Source organism: Thunnus maccoyii, chromosome 5, assembly GCF_910596095.1.
Source record: "Thunnus maccoyii chromosome 5, fThuMac1.1, whole genome shotgun sequence".
NCBI classification, from domain to species: domain Eukaryota; kingdom Metazoa; phylum Chordata; class Actinopteri; order Scombriformes; family Scombridae; genus Thunnus; species Thunnus maccoyii.
Window position 1 is genome coordinate 13,839,952 of NC_056537.1, and position 12,399 is coordinate 13,852,350.

At 44.5% G+C, this 12,399-nt stretch overlaps 1 protein-coding gene across 1 annotated transcript in view; it reads right to left on the minus strand.

The window, feature by feature from the left end:
* The window catches only part of reln (reelin), a 107,211-nt gene that overhangs the window by 73,575 nt on the left and 21,237 nt on the right, over positions 1-12,399 (minus strand). The gene's annotated exons all lie outside the window — the stretch shown is intronic.

A 12,399-nucleotide genomic window follows, 5' to 3' on the forward strand; every position in this document is an offset into this window, starting at 1 on the left:
ATCTGTGTGCGTGTATGAAGGAGTCTAAGCGGCGCAGTCAGGGAGCTGTCAGCAGAGAGCCAGGGAGCAGGCTGATCACAGGGATGCAGTGCGTTTGAAGTCTCCTAGGGACTGACAGCTTCTCTCCCCATGGGAACCCTTTCCCTCACCCCTTCTCTCCTCCCTGCACCACCCTTTCTCTGTATCATTCCTCTTTATCCTCCATCTCTCCCTACACAGTATTTCCTTCTCAGTTTTCCTCCTCATCCCATTGATGGGGGGAGGGGGGGTATGCGGAAGCACACTTGTGCTCTCCTGGGACTGTTAGGGATGTGTTTAAGAAAGCACAGAGGTTCCGAAACAGGCTTTGTTCAATAGGAAACACACCTGTGAGTGTGTCTCTGTAAATACTGTACTGACATGATGAGCTGCCATCCCTCATAGTCTGACATTCTGGCTGACATTCAATCTGCCTTGGTGGCAAGAGGGCGCCGACAGCCGACCTTCACCTGGAGATGGATGAGTGTGTGTAAATCAAGCTTTGAATGCATAATTGTGCATAATGACAAAGAAAGACTATTCATGATTGTGTATTTCTATGTTTCTATTTCTGCATGAGTCCTTAAGAATGTGTAATGCAGCATGATTACAATTTTGGCTGCACACTCTCTTTGGCCCCTCCTCCACAGGTCAAGGTGCAGCAGGATTTCATCTCTAATCGGGCTGTGTGTTAGCATGAGCCCATCCGTCATGGGGACAGAGTGTCGGCTGGATGTCCCTGTCACTAAGCTGTCCATTTTGTCAGACAGCCAGATCCATCATATTGAGATGGGGACTGATCCTTGCTAGCAGAAGCCAACCGCCCTGCAAATACATACAAATATGCAAATTAACGACAAAATAAACATCACCCTGCAAACGAGCCATCCATCAATGACCAGTTTCTCAGCAGCTCAGCATTGGCACGGCAACACCAATCAGCCACTCCGTCAGAGGGAGTGATGGAACGCCATCCTCTCATCCTCTGTCTCTCCTTCCCCCTCCTTATATCATTCACGTACTGTCTCCCTTTCATTGGTCCCATTTGCCATTTTTCATGCACACTTTCTCTAATTTTCTCCTCTCACTCTGCACTCACTCCCATTCCCTTAATCTCAAACACTTTGTCAGCCCCATGTTGGCATTTTTGCCTATCCATTTCCCTCTCGTCTTTTTTCTAGGCTCTCTCCTCCCTTCAAGTGCCTTTTGTTCATCATCGTAATTATAAGTTAGGGGGAGACATTTAGAATGAATACTTGTTCCGTCTTTGTGTTTGAATGGATAATTATGTGATGGGAAACATTTTGCCATTAGAGGAGCAATAGAAATCAGACCACATGTGACATTTCTTTCTTTCAAGACCCTGGTTGGTGGGGTCCAATAAATCACCTCATCATCGCTGTGTGACACACAACAATAAGTCAAAATTATGACAATGTGCAAAAGTCATTGTTTTCATCATAAAATCTTTGTAGACGCCAGTCTAAAAACTGTGTGAGTTCCTTTCAGAAAGCCAAGAGACTGGAATGGAAAGAAAGAGCTCTTAATGGAATAAAAGTCAAAGGAGGGAAAAACACGAAGCAGTTGGAATTCTCCAGCAGCTGAGTCAGTCCAGACTCATGTAGCTTTTCTGGCAGTGTGCAAAGACATCCCCTCTGATCATGCTGCACACACACACACACAGAATCTAAAAGTTACACTCTAAAACATGTTGGTCTCTAGCAAAGGTCTCTAATGAGCACTTAGGCTGTCAAACTCTACTACACAATAGACTGAAATGAATCATCTTGCACACTCTACCTCATCCAATAACTATATGCTGTGACTATATGAAGCCCACAATGACATGTTGAGTCTTTCCTGCCAGTACCTGGCACCTTGAAACAGAATCATTGCTATGGCTGTGTTTCAGCCAGACTAGTTTATCTGGCCCCTTATGGGCACATTTATAAAAACCACAGTCAATTTACACCCCTGTATTCTCCCCATCTGAAGTGGGCCTGGCTCCCTAACATAACATTGTTTTTAGCACCAGTTTGTCTGATTCTGCAGTAGCCATAGCAAAGCAATTACAGCATCATAAAGGTCTGAGGTTAGCCACCCAGTGGCTAGTGGGGGATCTCTTGCCTTTAGGCAGTGGTGAAATGAGCCTTGAGCAACTGGAGCCGCAGCTCAGCCTAGAAACTGAAAATATGGCTTCTTCAGACTACCCTGATTGCCCCCCCAATTGCTACATCACACTTCAGCTAATTCGACAATGAGTGGGTGTTGAGTTCCGACGACGCAGTAAAAAGTCAGTCCCTCAAAGCTTCACACTTTTATTACAAATGTACTGTGAAGTGCATTGTTATTCAGAGGGAGTGGAAGCCAATAAAATGCTCACTTTTCTGTCTCCATGTTGCGGTGTTTGTGTGTGTGAATGTGTGAGGGTCTCTACATTATTATGTGTGACAGATCCAAAAAAGAAAAAGAAAAAAAGACAAACACAGAGACAGGGAAAGAAGACCAGTGATATAGTGTGCGTATTTGCATGCAGTGTGATCATGCACATGTACATGCACTGGTTTTTATTAGTTTTTCCGTAAAAAGCAGTGAAGGGTGACACGGAAGGCCGAGGAGAATTCTCTCTTTGGAGGCCAGCGTGCAGTCATCCTTTCTGCTTGATGCCATAGCTCTGACCAAACCAACCACTAGACATCCCCACACAGAGTGTACAAACACTAACCTCTGTGTCTGCACAGCTCTCTCCCTTTATCTGTCTATCCATCTATGCTCCTTACAAGGCGATTTGGCCATCTTTTTCTCATCCTCTTCTTCTCTACCAAAACTGACCCCGCAAAAATAAAATACCTATTAACAGAATAGTCTTCTCTCTTCTTGATTAGCTTAATCTGGTGATTTTAAATCTCAAAAATATTCAGGAATCTGAATTCACCACTAATCTCCTCCCTCTGTCTGCAATCCTGTGGTGGCGGTGCAGTGAGGTTTGATTCTTCCTGTGCTGGAGTTCATGTTGGTCCCCGCACTGATACATCTGTCAGCCACATGCTCCCCCAGCCAGCCGCTGCTCCAACAGCTGTACACAGCTGGAGTGTGTATATGTGTATTTGAATGAGAGTGGGTGGATATTTCTTTATTGAATACTATGTGTGTGTGTGTGTGTGTGTGTGCATGTTGCTGTCCATGTGTATCTGTGTCCCCTGCATGCCTCCATAGAGGGGGATTAGAGCCACACCCTTTCTTAGACGCTCTAAACTAAAAACCACAAGGCTCGTAAAGCTCCCTTGTGGAGTTGCATGACCCTCTTGTCCTCTCAGATCCCTTTATATTTGTCAAAACAACAATGCACATCAAGCAGCATCTCATTCTATTATTGTTCCACTGCATTATCTTCAAAGCATTTTGTTCAAACACTGGCTCTGTTGTGCATAGCGATGTCATCAGGTTTCTATGAGCTCATTGATGAAGCTCTCTCTCTCTGTGGGAGCATCGCTCTTCAGCCCCCCCCCCCCAAAGCTCAAGAGCCTTCTCTCTCCAGATGTGACGACCTGCCATGGACTGTGGTCTGCAGACCAGCCAGGCTGCTGCCACTAGGGTACGGAGGGTGCTGCATAAAATTATTCCCATCTACCTAATTATTGTGCAGACGAATGAAAAATAAAATTCTGAGTTAGACCCATGGAGCGCTAATTTTGTGTGCTTTTTACCCATGGGCTTTGTGTCTCGGTATGAGCACCAAGCCTGAACAGGCAGAGAAGAAGTCCTCTGTCCGCCCCTGTCCTCAGGGGTGCAGCTTCTCTTTGCACGAAAAAGACCAGCATGAGGCATGTCCTGTCTGTCTGGTTGTTCTCCATGCCAGGAGAGTGTTGACTGAGCCTGAGTCCTGTGCATCTTGTTGCCAGCTTCGGTGCTCAACCCTGGATAGGTGGGTCACATTCGCAGAGAAAGTGCTGGGATACACTACCGTCGCACAGCAATTACCTCCTCCTCTACGAGTTGAGGGACCCAGCTTAATCTGAGTCTGACAGCAAGAAACTTTTGGTTGAAGTCTCCACTGGTAACTGGGCTGACCACATGGAGTATGTTGAGAGGTTAGCCGAGTTTGAGCTAGAACCCTCCACTAGCCACTAGCCAGCCGCAGCTCAAGCTAGCTGCTTGCCATGATGACGAAGATGTGTTGGTTTATCGAAGATCGAACAGGAGGCTTTATCATCGGGCCAGTACACTGCCACTGCTGCGTCAGTTGGCCGGGACGATACATCCTTCCTCTCACTGTACTGCCGTCTAGCTGAGAAACTGGAGGTGAAGTGGCCCTCTCCTCCACCGGCTCAGAAACCATCGCAGTTCACAGGAATTTTTCCTTCCCCCTTCATCTTGGAGTTAACCTTGACATAGAACAAACTGCTGTCCAGCCACGTCACAGTGACCATCCATGGACAGTATTTGGATCTGGATGGAACCAAAAAAAGCTGGTTTGGTCAATCCTCCACCCATTGGAGCCATCCCTGGCAGCTTATCTGGCCCCATCACACAACCATGGTATGGGCAGCCACACAGCTGTTCCATCCAAGCAGTGCAGGTTCCCTGCATCTCAGCTTGAGAAGATTTACCAAGTGTAGGCAGGCACCACCAGCACACTGAGCTTAGTCATCATGCTTTAGACCTAACAAATCATGTGTCTGGCAGAGCTTGTGACATAGACGCTCCCCGACAGTCCACTGGCACGTCTTCTCAGCAAGGTCTGAGTTGCCACGGATGATATTCTCCACGTGTCCCACTGTGCAACACTCTCCCTGGTCAGAGGGACTGCATCTACAGTGGTGGTGCAGAGAGACCTGTGGCTGACTATCTCCGATGTTTTGAATAGGGACAGGGATGTTTATGTGGACAAGCCAGTGTCTTCTGAGCGTTTGTTTGGGCAGTCGCTTAACGCTAATTAGGCAAAGTTTGAGCTAAGGAAGACGCAGACAGACACTCTGAGCAGCATCATCTGTTCTGGGTTCCAGCCCCAAGAGGCATTGTACTTCCCTAACACAGTCTGTCAAGCACAACCCTCCATGCACACAAATCACTTCTGTTGCCTCAGGTTGTAGCCCCCAGTTTGGGTGCATTAAATGTTACTCAGGTGACCACAGCAAGTGTTCCCAATGTTTGGCACTTTACCCTCCCCTACAGAACTGCAGTTCAGTCAGCTCCAGTTCACCAGCAGTTCACCTCCCTCAATGGCGCACATGCACTCAATGGGTAGAGAGAACCATTGCCATGGGTTACTGGTTACAGTTACGGGTCAGACCACCTTGTTTCCTCTTCATAATAAACACAGTTGTAGGAGGCAAGGCAACAGCAGTACTGAAGGAGGAAATAAACACTCTGTTGAAGAGAAAAACAAGACGAGTTGTTACTGCTTTGGGGACGAACAAAGGTTGGTACAGCCATTATTTTGTTGTTCCGGAGAAAGGGAGAGGGCTTTGTCCTATTCTTGACCTGTGAGTGTTAAACAATTACCTACAAACTTACAGGTCCAAAATGCTAACACTAACACAACTGTTCTGAACTCTACTTTCAATTGTCCCAGACTAAACAACCATTGTCCCAAACTGAAGTTCCAATTTTTCATACTACATAACAAATAGTATAAATATAAAATAGTTTAATAACTTTGTAACTTTCAGTAATTCATGTCACTTCACTGACTCACCCTGGTCCACCAGGGAAGTTCTGAACATTTAATTTTATTTGAAATGTCATGCAGCTTCATAGTTTAACATAACATTCAGTTCAATTTGTTTTGAGTTCATATGTACATCAATCTCATCATTATCCACCCCCCAACCCCACAAAAGGAGAGGTGATTTAACAAGAGCAAATGCACAAAATGACTGCAATGCAATGATGGTTTACTTAATCTTTAAGTTGTATTATTGTGCTGATTTAAATGTGCAACTGTGCATTATGGTTGTTACACATAATAATAATAATAATAATAATAATAATAATAATAATAATAATAATAACACCTTGTGGGCTGCATTTTATAATTTTATATAGCTAAGCAAGGCATCACAACCACATTTCAATAGCTAGCTAACACTTGATGCTATCATTAAGTGCTAGCTAAGCTGGCGAATTTACTGGAGTTTGGATAGATGATGTGGATGTGACTGAGAGCCGTGACAGGAAGATACCAACACATCTTCATGGTTTTGGCTGTCACTGTGGCTTCCTTTGGGGGGGCTCACTTGCTTTACCACCAGTGTTTTTCAGCCACTTCAGCATTTTTTGACTGCAGGTTTTCACTACATCAGGACCTGACTGGGTATCCCAGAATGCATTTGCACCAACAGGTGATACACCATATTTGGTGACCCATTAGATTCTGTGACCTGCAGTGGTGATTAGGTTGGTTTAGGCATGAGGAGTGAGATGAACATCAGGGCAGGTCACAGAATGTGATGGGGCACCAAATATGCTGTAACACTGCAGCGATGGGATCATGGTGGAGATTAACTTGCACCAGACTAAAAGATTTTTGCTGTTAATATGTCACTTTATTAAGTTTTAACATTTTTTTCAGGTGAGAAAATAACCATTTAGAATCCCATATGTAGTCAGTTTATCCAAATAACATCAGTGTTTTCTTTCTCATTGTTGTGTCCTGGGTGCTATTTTTACTGTCCCCAGGACAACAGGACTTCCTTAAGTTTGAGTGCTGTCTATCAGCCTAGGGGATTGGTTTGTGACAATCAACCTCACAGATGCTTACTTTCACATAGCGATACACCCAGACCACAGGCAGTTTCTAAGGTTTGCATTCAAGGGCACGGCCTACGAATATCTGGTGCTGCCATTCGGCTTGTCACTCGGCCTCCTGTACCTCTCCCTGATCCTGGTGGCCCCTTAATGGCCAGCAAAGTTGTGGTATGCTGAGATAATCAGTCTGCTGGTGGCAAGGCCCTGGCAGCTTCCTCTCTGCAGGGATTTCCTCTCTCAAGCAGGAGGAGAGGTGATTCATCCATGTCCAGAACTGTGCAGGCCTACCTGCTGAGAGGTCCAATTTAACAGCTAAGGTCTGCCCTAAAGTGTGGTGGCAACGATCCAAAGTGTGAGGGCATCATCTACTAGAGGCTCACATGCCTATAAAGGGTGGGCTCTCAAGCAGTGGTATCAGGACCAAAATGTACTCCCATTTCAATCTACTGTGGATGTTTTGACATTCATTCAGGACCAGCTAGATAAGGGTCTCTCCTTTTCCACAAGTAAGGTCTACTTGGCAGCTCTATCTGCCTGTCATGTTGGCTTTGATGTAGTGACACCAGGTACTCACCTTCTTGCCATGCATTTCTTAAAGGGAGTCCGCCGGCTGAGGCCTATGGTTAGATCCAGCGTCCCCTCATGCTTTTTGTGAGCCTCCATTTGAGCCCATTGAGTCCGCAGATATGAAATTTATTTCATACAAAACTGCACTGCTTCTTGCTTTGACCTCCGCAAAGCAGGTGGGTGACCTTAATGCTTTATCTGTGCATCCCCCTTGTACCCAGTTCACTTTGGATGGCTCCAAGGTTACATTGCACAAATGCGGTGTATTTGCCCAAGATTGTCCCTACAGCCTGTAGCTCCATGGCTTTTGACCTCTTGAGGTTCTGTCCCCCTCCTTTTGCACCCAAGGAGCTCGAGGAGGTTGCATTCCCTGTGCTTTGTGCATGTGCTAGGCACCTACATAGACCACACTCAGAATGTGTGTTTATGTGACCAATTGTGTGTCTATTTTGCTAATCTGGCCAAGGGCAAACCCCTGTCTAAACAGCAGCTTTCTCACTGGATTGTGGTGGCTATCTCCCTAGCTTAGCCTCACTGTTGCCACACAGTGTGAGGGCACATTCGACCAGGGGCATAGCAACATCATGTGCTTTGTTTAAAGGGATATCTGTAAGTGATATCTCTGCTGCAGCCAACTGCTCATCACCACACACTTTTGTTTCGGTTTTATCATTTGGATGTGACAGCACCTTCGGTGGCTCAATCTATCCTTTCTGCTTGGTCTGTGATGCACTAGAGTGCTGCAGGTGTGACTCCGGTTCAGTGGCTGCTCTGCAGGCGTGAATATACAGTACTGTGCAAAAGTTTTAGGTGTTAAAAGTAAAGTGAGGATGTTCACAAAAATAATGATAGAAATTGTTTTTCTTTATCAATTAAATTCATACAAAGTTCAGCAAAGAGAAAAAACCTTAATCAAATCAATATTTGCTGTGACCAAGCTGTTCCTTTCAAATAGTGCCAGTTCTCCTCAGTACACCTGCAAACAGTTTTTCAGGTGTACTGTTTTTGGCAGGTGGGTTGTTCCAAGCATTCTGGAGAATTTGCCACAGTTCTTCTGTGGATTTAAGCTGTCTCATTTCTTCTGTCTCTTCATGTAATCCCACACTGACTCCATGATGTTGAGATCAGGGCTCTGTGGGGGCCAAGCCATCTGTTGCAGGACTCCTTGTTCTTCTTGTCACTGAAAATAGTTCTTTGTCTTCTTAGTCTCTGGCTGTATGTTTGGTCATTGTCATGCTGCAGAATGAATTTCCATTCAGACCTCTCTGATGGTATTGTGTTATGGATATGAATCAAAACATCTAAAGTGCCTAAAACTTTTACACAGTACTGTATGTCCCATTAGGGACATTCATTAACAGCATATAAAATAGCTTAATATTTTGTGACTTATAAGATATGTTGCTAAGACAACTTAAATATAAACTTATATTATGCAAAAGTTTGGTTTTGACATTAAGAGATTCACTGAGTGTTTGGTCAGATGTGACTAAGCATGGCACGAGATTCAAAAGCTGCACACTCCAGCAACAGCCCTGCGCTTTGGCTCGACAGCAGTTGACACAACTCTGACCGTTTTCTCTCAGGTAAGGTTACATCCAGCACTGGCACAGTGAAACAAATGGATCAGCCTGGAGCTCCATTGTTAAATAACGTGTAATTGATCAGTAGGAAATTTAACTTTTCCGCGGTCCCAGTGAGAAGCGGGCTTGGGGAGACCACAGTAGGTGGAGGTGGTGGCGGATCTGCAGCTTCAGGCTGCCCACATGGCTGCATTTAATAAACAACAGCAAGGCTATTTGTTTTATTTTATTGTTGTAGTCTATATGCTCAGTTCGCAAAGTTTGTGAAGAGTTCATTCTGCTGAATAAAATACATTTGTTGGATCATAGCATTTTGTGTGTTTTTGTGTTTATTTGCTGTTTAAATGCAAGCTATTATATGGCTATTTAAACATATGTCCGGCAGTTGCTCTATATGGCTGCAATTTGAGAGTAAACTCTGGTCTGCAGTCTGTTATTGTGCACATGCTTACTTGTAAAAAGCTGATTAGAAACCTGGTTACATGTATACATGGCAGAGAAATCGGTGTTCTCCAGGGAGTAAAATCTACCCGTGGAAACCAAGTTTCTCTAATCCCATACTCCAATTGCAGAAAGCAGGTTTCTTGTTCACATTACCATTACTAGGGCCCGAGCACCAAGCGGTGCAAAGGCCCTATTGGATCTAAAGGAATTATTTCTCTTCTCTATTATTATTCTTCCAAAACAAACGCATTTTTGAGGGCCTAAACATGCACGAAAAGTTGTTAAACTTTGCACATACATCAGAGGTGGTGAAAAATTTAATATTTTATGGGTCTTGCAAAAAGGCAGGGCAAAATTGCTCGACAGCGCCCCCTAGAAAATTAAGAAAATTGAGCCCCTCGACACGGATTGTCGTAGAATAACGAAATTCGGTATGCATGTGTATCATGACCAGATGCACCGAAAAGTCTCTTGGAGACATACCCTAAATTTAACAGGAAGTCAGCCATTTTGGATCAAAGTTGCCATTTTGACTCAGATTTTGCCATTTCCAGCATGCATACTTTAACGAACTCAGCGACTTCAAATTGAATCAGTATCATCTGCAGACCATGGAGATGAAAACTCATCAAAATGGAGAGTTTATAACATTGCCAAGGGGGCGTGGCCGGGCGGTGAATTTCGATCCTTCGCCATGAAAATTGAAACAGCCATAACTCCACCATACATGATCCTAAGAGATCCAAACCTTTTGTGCTTGTAAAGAGTCCTGCCCTGAACACATCCATGTGTCAATATTGGATCTGAGTCATAGCGCCACCTACTGGCAACAGAAAGTAACATGTTTTACGCTTTGACGCCCTGTGGGTAGCATGGTGATTGGATCCACCTCAAATTTCCTCAGAATAGCCTCAAGACCTTGGAGTTTGTATAGTCTGAAGGTGTGGCCATGACGACGCGGTGAATTTCAATGTCTTGCCATGAAATTTCAAAGCCCTATAACTTGACTCCACATGGTCTGATCTTTTCCAAATTTCATATGCTTGTCCCGGTCTGAACACATTTAAGGACCATATTTAGTGACAGTCATAGCGCCACCTACTGGTAACAGGAAGTATTAAGCACCACTCTTTTGCTAACTACTCCTAGCAGGTTAGTCAGAAACACATAAAATTTGGTCAGCCAAGGTGTAAGACCTTGATGATGATAACTCCTGAAGCTTTTGAGTTTTCATCAAAAGCCATTGCCATGGCAACACATTGTTCGCCACAAAGTACGAAGCTGTTTTTAAGGGGCTAGACATGCTTGAAAAGTCACAAAACTGTGCACACACGTGACAGGTCTTAAAATCTGTAAAATTTTATAACTGGCATGGGTGTGGCAGAATTGCTCCACAGCGCCCCCTACAATATTTCAACGAAGCAGCCCCCGTGCCACGTTGTACCTACATGAACGACAATCGGTATACACATGTATCATGCCAGGACACAAAAAAACATCTCTTGGACCCATAGCTTAAACCCAACAGGAAGTCGGCCATTTTGAATTTAGTGCTTACTTTTGGCAATTTCACATACCTTGTATTTTAACGAACTCCTCCTACAGAATTCATTGTGACGATTTCAGAATCAGTGTGTGTCATCTAGACTAGATTGTGATCAAAAGTTATCAAAACATTTAGTTGAAAGCATGATTTCATTGAAGCGTGTGGCTGTGGTGCGGCGTTGACTTTAGATGTTTCGCCATGAAACAGGAAATTGCTAAAACTTTAATGTACATGGTTGGATCTGCCTGAAACTTCACATGTTTGATAACAGTCCAGGCCTGAACACGTCTACATGACAATATTCAGTCAGTGATGCAAACTGGCTCCATAGCGCTCCCTACGAAATTTCAACGGAGCAGCCCCAGCAGCAGGCAAAATAGTGGACAGAGGAAGTGATGTTTATCTCCTTCTTGCATTGTCTGAAAACAGTTCAGGTCTGGAGACATCTACATGCCTGTGACAGAAGCCCTTCGAACGCGCCCAAACCAATGTACGCAAGGAAGCGAGGGCCCGATCATCGCTGCTTGCAGCTTTAATTTTTTATTTGTTTTTCAGTTTATTTATATTTAAAGTTCAAGGAAATCCACTGTTAAAAAGACAAGTTTTTTTTAAAGTTCAATAATTGTATGACGTTTAGTAAGTAAGTAATTGTGTCAAATAATCATGATCTCAGTATTGACCAAAATAATCGCGATTATGATTTTTGCCATAATCAAGCAGCCCTATGTCCCATACTACATGTGTTGTACCGAATGAATCAACTGAAAGGGAACAAAATGTTATGACTATAACTTCTGTTCCCTGAAGGAGAGGAATGTAGAACACTAGGGTGCCACGCTACACAGCTGGGCTCGGCGATGAGCGGCTTTCGAACTGAAGGATGACTGTGGTGACGGATGTATATATGTGTAGGCGAAGCCTCACATACGTCACCACAGATCATCTGCCTTAAATGCATGAATAAAGGTGTCTTCAGTCAGGTCACGCAGCAGGGGCGTGATATCCAATACTATATGCGTTGTACCTCGTTCCTCCCCTTCAGGGAACAGAAGTTATAATCATAACATTTTGACTTCACTGCTTAGCACATTACACATACTGTAACGGAAGGCTTTGACTTATTCAAACACACACCATGCAGAAACTCACAGTTCCACAAGCTGCTGCCTATCAGTCTGTGCAACCCTTCTCTTAAAACTTTTCAAATTAATGAGAGTGAAGCAAAGGTGACGCAATCCATGCTTGGATGCCTCCCCAGTAAACAGGGCTGCCAAGAGTGAAGAGCTGCCCTGGCTCGGGTGAAGTCAGCGACTGAAGAACAGTGGAGTTAGTCAGGATAAGTGAGCCCACTGGGCAGCAGTTCTGGGCCAGTAGCCCTGTTCTCTAAGGAGTTCTTTATGGCTGGTCCATTGCCCCTAGAGAGCCCCCACCCCTGCACACAGGGGCTCCATCCGCACACACTTCATCTGAGTCTAAAAATCCTCATTGTGT